This window comes from Orbicella franksi, chromosome 15 (genome assembly GCF_964199315.1).
Source record: "Orbicella franksi chromosome 15, jaOrbFran1.1, whole genome shotgun sequence".
NCBI lineage: Eukaryota > Metazoa > Cnidaria > Anthozoa > Scleractinia > Merulinidae > Orbicella > Orbicella franksi.
The window spans coordinates 2,657,511-2,672,721 of NC_138159.1; the positions used below are offsets into that span (position 1 = coordinate 2,657,511).

Genomic DNA, 15,211 nt, shown 5'->3' on the forward strand with positions numbered 1-15,211 from the left:
ACATTGTAATTCGCTAGAAATATTGGGAAATTAACAATTAACAAGCTAAAGGGGAGCATTCAAAATGCTACAGAAAATCCACGTAGTACAAGACGGCAAAACTTAATTTCATAACAAAAGTTGCGAGGAAACGTGCGTGTGAACAACAGAAAGTTAGAAACAAAATAATCTCTGGAAAAACCGCGAATCGCAAGAGGGCACTGAGATACATTGGAGGCGCTGCAAAAAGCGCAAAACAGAGGTCGCGTAATGTAAGTGAGGAACGCGCAATGGGAAAATCTCAATTACTGGATAAGAATATGCATAAAAACAGGCACAGATAATCAACACAGGATGCAAAAAAGCAAAGCACTTTGAATTAATGACCGGATTTGCAGGGAAACGCGCACGAAAAGAAAGTTCGATACAATGGATCCTCTGGAAAAAGCACGAAAATGGAGAGTGCGTAATGCGGTGGAAGCGGGGGCAGGGGGGAGGGACGGTGGAGGGGCTGACACACACTGGGAAACTCGCGAGGTAATGGAAAAGGGGAGACGTGAAAAGAGGCAAGAGATAATCAAATTAAACTGATGATCAAATTTACTAGGAGTAGCGTATTGAAAAAAAATTAAAGCTCTGGGAGTGGCGCCAAAACAAGGAATACGGAAAGCGGGGTTGGGGGAGGAGCACAACCGGGAACCCTCAAGTTAATGAACATAGAGACTAAAGAAAATTGTGGTAAGACGATGCAAGTTGAATTTCATGACCAAACCCGGAAGGAAACGCGTTAGAGCATTGGAACGGGAAAGGACAGTCAATATAACCTCTGGAGATAGCGCTAAAAGCAGGGATACACTGCGTTGTTAACATGAAGCCTGAGGAACTGAATTTTTTCCGCGTTTCGAAAATTAGTGGGAAAGTATTCTCTCGTCAGTATGAATGATCAAGGGATCTGTATAGAGTTTTTAGGAGTATGTGTATTCTAATTCTTCCTCTTGGCCCGAGAACTATGGGATCATCTATTCGCGCCCGAGATGCATGGGACTATATGTGTGGGACCATCTATGCCCAAAATTGTAGGGGGGCTATGTTTTTTAAAGTGGCCGTTGTAGAGAGGTGAGGGTTAGTGGGAGGTGCTACTGTACTCGTGGTTCGCACATGTCGTACCGTTAATTTTGCTTAACGGATTGATAGAGAAAAATTGCCATTCTTCGCAATCTAGTGGGTTTACGGAGGCGGCTGAATACAGAGGTGAACAGGATTGCAGCTAGCCTGTGAATACTGTTGCCTCTGATACCATATAACCCAGCATACACTGAAAAGGGCATTTATTTTTTCCCCAAGATCTGAACCTATTAGGGGAAGAAAAAAAACGCGCCGCAAAACTTGATGCTGGCACTTTCATGGTATTCCTTTCAACAGTTTCCTACAATCAAACAAACAAGCATTCATCCAGGAATTTGTCAGTTGGAATTTGCGGTTCTGCATTTATAATGTTCGCAAGAAGATGAGCCGAAGTTCTTCGTGTCTTGTTGAATAACTAAACCTTAAACTCTTTGATAATGGTGGAATTTGGTGATCCACAGTTTTTGGGGACGGCTTGCCCTCCCCCACCCCTTCCACCTGCTGCGCAGACAGCCCCTCTCCCCACCTTTCCTTTCCGTCTGCCAACCGCTTTTTCCCTCTGATCTTTGCGAGCGCAGTTCGTCTCCGCCATCTTGCACGTGTGAAAGATAAATAGTGGAAAATTGTGTTTACTGTAATTTCAAAGGTTTGTCCCAAGGCTTGCATCAGTGGGTTGATGTTGCCTGATCTGAGGCATAAGCTAAATTTCTTTACTTTTTCAGTTTTTTTTTGGCATGTTGAAGCCATATTGTGGAATGAGGAGATGTTGTATTTGAAGACCTCCGGAGGAATGGACGCATAAGGTAAGCTTTTTAACTACCTTTAATATTTAACTGAGAGCTACCAGACTAGGTAATAATACAGGACATGAACGTGACACTTGTGTCCATCAGAGATTATTCTGCGTTAACAGGGATAAATAAACCAACAAACCTTAAGCGCAGTATTTGTTGAGATGTCCCCATTAGAGATGAGTCTGTTTACATCAAGCTGATTAGGTAACTTTTAAGTTACTTAATAAAGCTGTAATATTTGACTTTTAAAATAAGAATCGTCACTTGTTTCTCTGTTTGGATCTGCTACAGGCCGTATTTTGTACAGATTCTTAGTTCTTAGATAATCTATAAAGGGAAGCAAAAGAGGCTCATGCACAGGCGGCCCTGACGTTGAATACGATTAATACGTGACATTATGCTGTTGGCGATTGCGTTACAGTTTTAGCGGTTTATAAGACAATGTATGAGAATGCTTCGAAAATTACTCTAAATGCTACGTGTAGAAAATAATTTGAATAAAATGGCTTACCTTATGTTTGCATTGTGTTATTTTTATGTCTCTAGGTTCCTGGAGGTGGTTTAGAGCCATTTAGGCAAGTTTTGCTTTCTGGTGGTTTGCTTCCCTAAAGAGAAATGAAAGGCGGGCGACCCACTGGCCCGACGGCTCGCACTCAAAGCTCCGTAAATTCCACAAGAATGGTCTAATCTTGGCAAAATTGCCTCATGGCAGCCTTCGATAACTCTTCTTCCCATTTGTTTTCTCCCAAGGTTCCAAAGTTTATCTTAACCGCCCGAGAATCATTGGTTTCCCAGCTCTTGCCTTCCATTTCTGCTCCGTCTCGATCTGTAACCGATTATCTTGGCCACAGGATTTGAATTTCTAGCTTAACGACTTCACCATCATGGCAAAGTTGCCTCCAACCGTCAAGAGGCATGGGACAATTTTTGATCATGCAAATTGCACCATGCCGCGGTGTATAACTGAAATTAGCACCTAAAAGCTCTGTTAACTGCAAAAATACAAGGAGCAAACAATGTTCAGATGAATTTAGCGCCTAAAAGCGTTGTTAACTGCAGCGAGAGATGGCAACAAGTAACTGACCAATGCCCTGTGCCTCTCAATGGTTGGAGGCGACTTTGTCATGATGGCGATGTTGTTAAGCTAGAAATTCAAATCCTGTGGCCAAGATAATCGTTAAAGGATCTAGACGGAGCAGAAATGGAAAGCAAGAGCTGGAAAACCAGCAATTCTTGGGCGGTTAAGATAAACTTTGGAACCTTGGGAGAAAGCGAATGGGAAGAAGAGTTATCGACAGCTGCCATGAGGCAGTTTTGATGAGATTAGACCATTTTTGTGGAATTTACAGAACTTTGAGTGCAGGCCATCAGGCCAGTGGGCCGCCCGCCTTTCATTTTCTAGGGGAAGCAAACTGCCAGAAAGTAAAACTGGCCTAAATGGCTCTAAACCACCTCCAGGAACCTAGAGACATTAAAATAACGCAATGCAAACATAAGGTAAGCCATTTTATTCAAATTATTTTCTACACGTAGCATTTAGAGTAATTTTCGAAGCATTCTCATACATTGTCTTATAAACAGCTAAAATTGTAACGCAATGGCCAACGGCATAATGTCACGTATTAATCGCATTCAACATCTGGGCCACCTGTGGATCATGTTGGTGTATTTGATTTGCAGACTGCAGACTGCAGACTACATTTAAAGCTAAATGGCACTCCGGTTAGTCTGAATATCACTCAGGTTAGCCTGAATAGTTCTCACATTAGCCTGTTTACAGTGTTTACGGTTTGCTTTCAAAAATGGAAAGGGGAATGCAACATAACATAGTTGTATTATGCGGCTATCGATGTTATGCCTAAGGGGGGGGGGGGGACCACGGGATGGGGTGGGGACTTTGATCACAAACAAAAATTTGGAATCAAACTTCCTATCCCTTGGGATAAGATTTCAATTCAAAGTTCCTCACCTTGGGAAAAGGTTTTGAGTTCAAAGTTACCCACCAGACCGAGAATTTCAAGCCATCTGAAGTAAAGAATGTGTGCTTGCATTTGACAAGACTTTTTCATTGATCATGCTGCTCCAGTGAAAGGCAGTGGGGAGGCTCTGCTCTCTTTATATATAAAATTTATATACTAATAAAGCTGTGAAAACAAGCTTCAATTTGACTTTGTTTTCTTTAATAATTTTGCACTCAGCTGATATATTCACAAACCCGAAAATATTACCACTCACTATTCTAGAGTCAACATGTACAGTCATTCTAGTTTTTCATAGAATCTAAAAATTTCAATCATGAACATTAAAGTTTATCTTGGTCTTTCTTCAAGTTATGATTGGCCCTTTTGCTGTAGTTTCAACAAAGTGCAGTACTCTTCAATGAATTTAAAAAGATTTATCTTTACCTTTCGTTCCTCCAGTTTATTGCAACTGGAAAGCGTGGAAAACATGCTCGAACTCCTGGGAATTCTGGGTACTTTCAAGATCATTGAACAATCGTATCCAAGCTCCCGGCATTCAAAACCCTGGTCGCTTTCGTTGCTTTAACATTGTTCAAACTTCCCGACCCTGGGGCCAGCATTTTTTTAGCACTGTTCGAACTTCCCGATCCCAGGGCCAACATTTATGTTCAAAGTTTGCTAAAATTCCCCACGCAGGGTGCGCACAGACGTTCAAAGTGCCCGCCTCATCTCTTGCAGTCTGCAGTCTGCAAATGTCATACACCATGACCATGTGTACCAAAGGCACCCACAGTAGAGTGTCAACCAGTGTACATGTATTATATTTGCAGACCTCATGGCCAGTTGCAGACTACACTTAGGCCTAAATAGCACCCAGTTTAGCCTGAATAGTGTTCAGGTTAGCTTATTTACAGTTAGCTTTCGGTTACAGAAATGGAAGTACAATATTGGGTTAAAAATCTCCAGTCTGCAGTCTGCTGTCTATAGTCTGCAATCTGCAGATGTCATACACTGAGTGTCAAAGGATATCAGTGATCGACGTTCGATCAAAATTGCTCTACAAGGGCTGGTACAGCTACATGCAGACTACTCTAAACTGTGGGAGAATTCAAAATGGCAGGAGCCAAAAGCTTCTTCTTGTTTTCAGTAACTTCACCCTTGTACATGTTATCTCCCTCCTTAGGTTTTTGTCTAAACATCCAAACGCCATTTTCTCCTGAAGCAATGCAACACAAGCTTGGCTTACATGTAGTTGCAGAACCAGCTAGGAAAGCAGACTTTAGTGAAGAAGTGGTAAGTTCTCAGATCATTAAGCACCTTGATTAAGTTTACTATGATACAACTAAACTTTAGGAGATGTTTTAATTTTAGCAATAGGAATAAGCTTAACCCCAATTCTATATGGATTTATTTTAAAAGTCAGTGCTGTGGTCCAAGAAAAATTACTAGGAGCCCAAAAGGTGCCCAGCACTTCTGCTTATATGAAAAAAGTAAGTTTTTCCAGTCGCCCAAAGGTAGAAGTTAGTCACCTGTGGCACCTGGGCACTTCTAGAGCACAGCCCTGGAAGTACACTTTGATGGCATGAAAAATATTAGGTAAAACTTTCCAAATGCACAGCTACTCAAACTGCAGACAGAAGATCCAATACAAAACTAAAAATATCTCAACAACAAACACTTTGTGCTTGTGTCCTCGTCACTGCTTCAGGGGGTGTCTGGAAAACCCGAATTGCGAATAGCGAATAGTCGCGAATAGCAAATAGCGAATAGTCCTGAATAGTGCGAACAGTCTCAAATAGTACGAATAGTGGCGAACAGTCGCGAAAAGTGGCGAATAGTGACGAATAGTCATCAATAGTCACCGCTTTAGATCTAATATCCTACGTTAATTAATTATCCAAATAAGCAACGGAATTTCTGTGAATTTATTACCTTTTCTTCTCAGGACTCGGGCTAGGGCTGTCCATCGCCGACATTAAGAAAACAGAAAACACAAGGATAACCTAATAGAGATGTAATTACTTTTTTGCAGTGGTTAAAACAGAAGAAATTACGTTTAGAAACACCTTTTGTCCTGTTAAGCGTCTGTGCTTTTTAGCAGGAAAATCCCATCCTACGTTGCTGCAAGGTTGACTGCGAGATACTGGGTACCCTATTTGCTACGATTTGCCACTATTTGCTACTGTTCGCCACTATTCGAGACTGTTTGCCACTATTGCACTATTCGTACTATTTGCTATTCGGGACTATTCGCTGTTCGCTATTCGCAACTATTCACTATTTGCTATTCAGATTTTCCAGACACCCCTGCTTCAGGCGACAACCGTGTGACAACTTGATGACTCTGGTGACACTGCTATCTGTTAGAGCTTAATAATGACTTTGTGTCAAAGAATCAATTTTTTCCAATTAATTTTTTTTCATATTTTTTTCATAAGGTCTCAACATGGTCTATCTGAAAATTAAGAGAAATCTTGTTCTTTAAAATTGCCAATTAAACCCTTTGATACCAAACTTTTGCCAAAAATACCGTTTTTAACCGTTTAGTCAGGTTTTTGGCTGGCATGACGCTAAATAAGCCTAGTAAGTTTTGCTAAAAAAGCTTTTTTTTACCAAAAGGAGAGATTTTTCGAGGATTACGTACAAAATTGAGCAATTGAGCAAAACTGATAAGTTAAATGTTGTTTTTCGATTTGCGATGTCAGAATGTCATCGATATCTAAACCTGACCATTGTACGGAAAGGCCTAGCCTAGTCTACTATCTGGTTATCAAGAATATCTGATGACATTTAAATTGATGATGTCACAAGTGATACAAAGAGCACGACCATTAATTACGCATATATGCGTAATTGGGGCTCAAAGGGTTAACAAATAGATTCCATGTTGCTGTGCATCTGTTCAGCAGTAGATCACAGATGAGGTCAAAATGCGGTAAAAAATATACGGTGCATGAGACGATAGTTCAGTGTGTCACTGATGTTCTTACCACATTTTGACGTCTTCTGTGATCTTTTACTGAACAAGCACATGGCAACATGGAATCAGTTTTAACCAGTGGAGAAGCCAAGAAGTGTTTTAATATGTCCATTTGATCAAAAGTAAGAACTAATCAAAATGTGAGAATAATTTGACTTGCATAATTTAGGTCATATGGACACCTGAAGCAAAACTGTCAATGGTTAAAGTTCTATTGATTCTAAAGTTAAGTAGATCAGTCAGGGGGTTATGAGACAATACCAGTGATCCATCTACCTGCGCGTCCCACATCTCAGACTCCTAATTTTCCTAAAAGATGCACAAATTTAGTCCCAGATGCATCCCATTGGACACAAAAAAATTACCCTCTCTCTATTACGATCATGACTTGATGACTTTTCTTCTCTATTCATGAAAAATTTCAAAATACATATCAAAGTAAGAAGCGCGTGATCATAAAGTGAACGCCGTTACATTCTGGTCAGTGCAGGCTCAATTTTCATGATCAGCGGTATTTTACAGAAGTGTATGGTTTTTCTGGTTTCTGGTTTTTCTGTCTCTTCCTGCTTGCTTTCGTAAGGCAGACATTGTTATTCCAATTATGTGCGACCGAAGAAAAAACTTAAGCCCCTGGAGGGGCAAACACAGCTCTCATTTGCAAAACGGCCTGAAGTAAGTAAACATCAAGAGTAAGAAGCAGCAACTGCAATAGAGAAGGATGATGCAAAAGCGAATGAAGACAATGAAGAATCGGCACAAACAAAATCTGTGAAATCTAAGGAACGGAGATTTTTTGAGCCGTGACTAAACATATTCGAGGCTGGTCTACAAGAAAAATGCAAGTTATATGTATTGTAAAGTCTGCTTGGAGGCTAGGAAATTGAACGGAATGAGAATGAGTAAAGAAGCTTTCAAACACCACTCTAAATTGGCATGCTGGTCTCCTCAAACACAAGATGGCCCTCCAAGGTAAAAAAAGTAACTAATAAAATACGAAGCTCATTTAATTGAATATGTTATTCATAGGTACAACTCATATAATGATGAGTGTGGGACTCACACTCCTGTGTGTTTGACTCACAGGTTTTTAGCTTTGTGAGTCCCTAGATTCACTGCTGCCTTTTTCTAGATGGATCACTGCAATACTAAAACAAACATTGAGTTCCCAGGGTAATAATATTATAATTGTGAAATGCGAATTGGCTGAACCAGATAGCTATGTTTTTTAGGTCCAAACTTGTGTGCTTCAATTTAACTTGATATATTAGGCAGATGAATCAGTTTGACCTTTAAGACTAATGTTGTTTTTTGTTTGATCAAGGGATCTGTAACACTGGGAAGATAAGAGGAGAGGGATTGGGACTTACATGAAGACCCCTAACAATTTCTGGAGACTCAAATTAAGTATCATATCTTAACAATCACTGAGCTGGACTATCAGACAGCAGTATGGTAAGTGCAAATATTGGCCTGTGATCACAGAGGTTACTGGGAACATTTCAGTTCTAGATGTACAATATGACAAAAAAGATTAGTCTAACATCAGAATCACACTAACAAGATATTATCTAAGAAACTTGTTGAGGAACTTGGACGTTTTGCATGTACCAAATGGACCTTTTGAACAAGAAATATGTGTATAATGAAAGAACTGGCCCAGATTGGGATTGGTTCTACCCAGCAAATTCTCTTTCTGAATTTTTTGATTGGTGAAGCAAAGAATTGGTCCCACACACACACACACACACACACACAAAAAAAAAACAAGTTACAAGATAAGACTCCCTTTTTTGAGCCTGGACTGTCTGCATGTGCTGAATGGATCTTGAGCTTTGTACAAGAGATGGGTGTAAGAACTGACCTGTGAAAGGGTGGTTCCACCCAGCAAATTCTCTTCCTGAGTTTTTTGATCTGTGAGGCAGAGACTTAGTCCCACAAAAAAGGTGAAAATTAGGGCTTGTTTTGGAACCTGGACTGTCTTCATAGGCTGAATGGATCTTGAGCTTTGAACTAGAGATGGGTGTAAGAACCGACTTGTAAAAGGGTTTGTTCCACCTAGCAAATTCTCTTGGACCTCAGTTTCTTAATCTGTGATGTAGAGACTTGGTCCCACAAAAAAGGTGAAAAATGAGAACTTGTTTCGGAACCTGGACTGTGTGCATGTGCTGAATGGATCAGTTGAGCTTTGTACAAGAGCTATCTTGGGTAAAAGAACTGACCTGTAAAAGGGTTGGTTCCACCCAGCAAATTCTCTTCCTGAGTTTTGTGATCTGTGAGGTCCAGACTTGGTCCCATAAGAAACAGGTGAAAAATAAGAACTTGTATTGGAGCCTGGACTGTCTTCATGTGCTGAATGGATCTTGAGCTTTGTACAGGAGATGGTTGTAAAGACTGACCTGTAAAAGGGTTGGTTCCACCCAGCAAATTCTCTTCCTGAGTTTCTTGATCTGTGATGCAAAGACTTGGTCCCACAAAAAAGATACAAAATAAGGACTTGTTTTGGAACCTGGACTATCGAATGGATTTGGGCTTTTTACAAGAGATGGGTGTAAGAACTGACTTGTAAAAGGGTTACTTCCACCTAGCAAATTCAGATTCTGTGAAGAGCCCAAAGATCGTCTACGTAGGAGGTTAGAACAGAAATGTAGTTACCCATTTATACTCCTAGGCTTAGACAGCCGCTTTCTGAGAGTAAAGTGTCTTACCAGAGTACACTGGCCAGGTTCCTTGGGTTAGGAACCAGTTAGCACACCATGCCAGCCATAGATCTTTTGCGTAAATGGTGCCTAAATTTGAATGACAATAGTTTATACATCCTTAGCCTCGTACTCATGTTTCAAGACAAACGATTTTTTTTACATGAATTTGACGCTAAGGATGTATAAGTATTGTTATTTAAATGTAGGCGCCATTTATGCAAAGGGCTGTTAATCATTTGATCTTAATCTTTCTGGTCTTTCTCTTTTTCAGGTGGAGACAAATCAGGACAAAGCAAGAAGAGGATGAACACATTTACCATCATTCAAGATAGACGATTTTATCGCAGTCCAGGACCCAGGTAAACACCTGTTCTTATGCACAAAACGTAAGCTGGCTCAGATTCTCAATTATCCTCCTGAAGTTGGATCTGAGCGCACTCTTGACAACTGGCACAGCTTTCTAAATTCCATACTATTTTTAGATTAATCTACATTGAAAGGAGCTATATTGGGTCTGTTTAATTATCTTTAGTTGTTTCACTGTGATTTCCTTCGTTTCGACATGCTCCGAGTAAAATATAATAGCCGAACGCTCGCATGTAAACAAAAACAAAGGTGTGTCTGACTAGGGCCCTTTAAGTAGAATTTTCTGTCGTTCGCTGATTCTTTTCGGGAGGGTGGAGTAAATAACTATAATAATTTTTCAGCGGATTAGCTGCGATTGAATCTCGTTTTCGTTCACTTTTCTTATGATAACATAACTCAGGAGAAAATGCGTGAAAAACTATTCAAAATATGAAACAATCCCCTTGTTTTCTCGAGTTATGGGAACGCGAGGCACGAGCGAATGTTTTCACGTCTTTTTCATGTTCTTCAAACTTTCACAAGTGTTTCTGTAATTTGATAGAAACACGGAGAAAGTGTTTTATATTGCGTTGCGAAAATGTTGCGAGAGTAAGAGAGGAAAATTATTCGTTTGTTTCGGTTGATCAAAATGGAAATTTTCTTTGGTCGTGCCTTCATTGTACTATAGGGCCTTGGTCACTTGTGGTCATGTGACAAAGCAAACGCGATTGCCGTTTGAGAATGTTATCAACGTTTTGAAATAATTTAAGAACTATGGCTCCTACTGTGAACACAAAATAATAATAATCGTCCAACGTGGATATTTTGGTAACCTTGCTTAGCTGCTGTCAAATAATTATAAATTTAATCCGGTGGAATTATTTATACCTTCATCTCAATGCTGATTTACCGCCCTGACTGAGTTGACTTGTAGTCAGTCCGAGAAATTACTATTCAACCACGGACAGTTCCTCTTTGTTTGTTTATTTTTATGATTTTTTTTAAAATTCTATCTCAATTTTGAAAGGAGTACAAACACCAAACAAGCGCGTCCATTGAAAAATAAATAAATAAATAAATAAAAATATAAAAAGGAAAAAATAAAAATCCGAGCTGTATATGAACCTGTGACCGTCCTGAATTCCGGAATGAATAGCGACGGTGATCTCCACTACACCACGCAGTACACATCTGATTGACTACACAAATAATTCATCAAATATCACAGCTTCTGCCTATTTAGCATGTGAATGCTGCAAGATTTTTTGTGAATATGTCATTGATATCTTGAAAGTTTTAACTTCAGAACCAAGGATAAATTTTGGCCTAAATTATGCGTTTGCAATTTAACAAAATTTTCGGCTTTCAAAAAAGTACGGTTGGAAATGGTTCCTGGTCGTCGCCTTTCGTGACACTTCGATCGTTTATCGACATGAAGGTGACTATGTTATATACACGTAAGCGCATGAGAGATTCGGTGCACCCGACAGTGTAAACGACAGAATCAAACTATTGTCAGTACGTGGAGGGGAACTTTTCTTTAAAGAAGAGACTTTTCTTCGGGAGCGTTTCAGTTACTTTTGGTGGGGGCGGGGGGTGGGGGTATGGGGGGATGGGGGCAGCATCCTTTCTCAGAGAATTTGTTTAAAGTGCCCCTATGATCAAATTCTCCTTATCCAGTTTTTTTACATTTTTTAACACGATAGGTATTTTCTAGATATGTTCCCATATTTCAATCTATTACGAACATTAGAACTCACGGTTTTTGGATCTTCATTTCCGAGAATTTACGGCCGCCATTAATTTTCCTTGTTCCAAGTCTTGGTCGAGAATTTGAGTAAATGACGTCATTTACTCAAAAATACCACACGGGTTAAAATTATAATAACAAGTAGTAGAATTCTACTAGTATACTAATACAAATGCTACAATCTGATTGGCTAAACTACTCGTATACTATCAGTCATTAGAGTGCAGTAGCTGTCGATCGTCCACGAAATGCGACTTTTTTTATCGTTTTTCCGAAGTTTTGGAAGAAAGTTTAGATGTAAATAGATAATTAAATTCCTGAGACGATTAAAAAAAGGGAAATTGACGGTTTCTTGACTTTAAAAACTTGAAATTATTGAAAAACCGGGTGCGCGCGCGTAAACAACTGCAAATTACCAAGGGCAATTCAATACGTGCGATTTTATTAAAGCCTGTAGTTCAATAATGCGGAGAAAAATAATTGGAAACCGTTATTTGCGTAAATTTCAGTTAGGATTTTACTAAAACAATTAGATTATTCGCTCTCGATTTCTATGAGGTGATAGTTGATGAGGCCGAAGGCCGAATCAACTATCACCTCATAGAAATTTCGCGCTCATAATCTAATTGTTAATTAGTGTAGAAAAATTGTACGAATATAAGAGCCAAAGTTTTTCTTATTCTTTATGGGAATTGCTGTACTAATCGTTATTATAATTTCAACCCGTGCGGTATTTTTGAGAAAATGACGTCATTTACTCCAATACTCAACCAAGACTTGGAACAAGGAAAGTTAATTGCGGCCGCAAATTTTCGGAAGTAAAGGTCCAAGAAACGTGAGTTCTGATGTTCATAATAGATTGAAATTTGGCAACATAATTAGGAAAGACCTATTGTGTACGAAAATGGATATCGAGAATTTGATCATAGGGGCACTTTAATCTGCTGTGTGTATTTCAACAGATCTTTGCATCCTTCATCATTTCTTTTTCTGGCTGGTGGAATTCGTGAGACATGTATTTTACTGAGAGCTTAGGGACCTTTTTCTTGTAGTCACGTGACAACCTAGACGTGATTGGTACCACTGCGTCGTCTTGCAAAACTTATCTTCACTGCTAGTCTTGCTGCGATTTCATATTACCTTAGTGAAAGAATTAAATATCTATTCAATATGTCTTGACGAGAATATTTATACTTGGAAGTTAGGTGGAGAAATTAATAAGTTAAACAAGATCATGCTATTTTAGGTTTTGCTTATATCTTTTCCCGTTCTTTAAAAGTTTTAAGCGGTCAAAACAGTGAACAGGCGCATTCAAAAACAAAACAAGAAGGCAAAAAAGAAAAGTTCCGAGCCGTAACCGAACCTGTGTTCATCTAGACTGTGGAGCGGGAATGATCTCCACAAAACTGAATCAAATAACGTTTGTTTGTTTTCCATTTCGTATTGTTTAGCTTTGTTTTGGTTCCTTTTATTACTGCAAGGTAGATTTCATAGTGTTGTTTAGGTATGAGGAAACCGTAAAAATTGTGCTCAGAATTTAAAATCATTGACAAATTTTGCCTTAATTGCTGCGTGTGTTAACAAAATTTTGCGCCTATTCAAAAGGTACTATCAGAAAAAAAATTCGTCCTAGCTTTTCATGAAGCGTTCGATTCACATATCTTGAAAATTATAAACGTTAGACACATCAAACGAACGTGGTGTTTAGTTCAAATCGCGTGGCAGTTATCAAGTCATATCTAGCCAAAATGACATCATACATCTTCGATCGCCATCTTGGATTACTGGTATTTTTGAGAAAAAAGGAAAGAAAATCTAAGGACGTGAAGTCACGTTATGTTCCCCAGCAACTTTGAAAAGTCACGACATTTGGCCACTTTTGCTGTTGAACTCACACTTTGTTTGACAAAAACCTATATTGGAACGGATTGCGATATGGGATGGGTTCAGACATGAACATGAACAATTTTTAAACTTAATCTCGTTTGTTTGTCACCTTTAATTATAACGCCCAGGAATTTGTTTGTAATGAAGCTATGGTTTTGTCAGTTAGATTCATAGCGTTTAGATCTATAGTGTTTCATAGCGAGTATTTGGCTAAACGAAATAATATAGACCAAATTCAACTGTGACACAGCCCCTTTTATGTGTCATCTTTTGTTTGTTCGTAATGAAACGACAAATTATTCGTAAAATAGTGATAGGCAATATTGCTGTAACTGAATTCTGAGAAGTTGTTTTTATTTATTCCAGGTAGGACGCTTTTTCAGTCACGAAGAGCAGCTGAGGCCTGGGTAGACTGTTAATAACCTCAAGATGAATTAATCGTACACCACGGTGATGCCTGAGAGTGACTAGCCGATAGGTTTTATATGTCTACCGAATAGTGTATGTACTGGTGACAGGTTAGATATCTCTTACTTCTAAGGAATAGTTTTTGGAATCGGACTGTGTGGCAAACAGTATTTTAGTGGAGTCATGACACTATAGTCGAATTACCTACCAAAAGAAGGAAACTTGAAAACCATAAGGGGAAAAACCCGGCTGGCTACCTCAAAGAAAAAAAAAAATAGGCTTTCATTTTAGCCTCGTGAAAACTCGCAGGATAAAATTAGTGTCGAATATTTTTTTTTTCCTGCGTTGCAAGTTTCAATGGCTCCTTGTGAAAGAAAAAAGAAAATTGAAATTTTCTTTACTTCACTATTCCCAATCGAGTAGGGATAAAAATTGCTCCTGTGCCGATGAATTTATTTGGTTTGTAAGCCGCGGCAATGAAAAAGGATGACGCATTTTCTCACCAAAAGTTAATGTTTACGATCTGGAGTATCCGCGAAGTTCATAGTCATTCAAATTGTTTATTCCAAAAACAATGCAAATGGTAATTTTATCGAATGTCATTCTGTGATCATTATAATATACATGTTACTGTTGTTGTTTACGTACAGCGCGGCTAGCTTAAAACCCTTCAATCTTTCGTACTTACTTTTTGCAGCAAATCGCGAATAGAAGTTTCTAAGTTTATTTAGACTTAGTGGCAGTTATATGTTGAAAGAATTTTTAAATCTTCTGCAAGTCTATTAATTATTCGTAAACTTTGTAGTTGTCGAAGGAAAACAGCGGCAGTATGTAATTGTCTTATTTTTCTCAAAGGTTTAGTAATATAACTCTGTCGCGGATCATTAGTTCATAATCTAGTTCCACATATTGTGATTATCGCGGTAACTCAAGAAAGTTGTAGCTATTAGAGGAAAATAACACCGGGGTCGTAAATGAAGGTTTTATTATGATCGTAACATCTTCAGAATATGGCGGAGGTAAGAAGACGAAGAGTTACGGACTTAGCGTGTACGTGTACACTGTTATTTATTGAACGCGAAAGATTTGTACTGTAATCTTAATCTTTATTGGTTTTTGTCTGCTGCAGTATTACAAAATAAATTGACTTTATCATGTTACAAACTTGTGTCAGTTTACTGAAAACCATGTTACAAGGCTCTTTCACAGATGGCGTACAAATCACGAGTACCAGACAAGAAAATTTTCAATCTTGGAAGGAAGGCAAAATTGATGTGGAACAC

General features: G+C 38.9%; 1 long non-coding RNA gene across 2 annotated transcripts; it reads left to right on the plus strand.

Moving 5' to 3' along the window:
- The first annotated feature begins 2 nt into the window (after window positions 1-2).
- LOC145469079 (uncharacterized) lies at window positions 3-15,203 on the plus strand. Of its 2 annotated transcripts, XR_014042271.1 has the most exons (5): window positions 3-1,907; window positions 5,043-5,152; window positions 8,161-8,291; window positions 9,810-9,897; window positions 13,887-15,203. It is a non-coding gene; the product is annotated as an uncharacterized LOC145469079 (long non-coding RNA). The 2 variants fall into 2 exon arrangements; XR_014042270.1 differs by lacking the exon at window positions 3-1,907 and having other exon boundaries at window positions 4,596-5,152.
- Window positions 15,204-15,211: the final 8 nt, after the last annotated feature.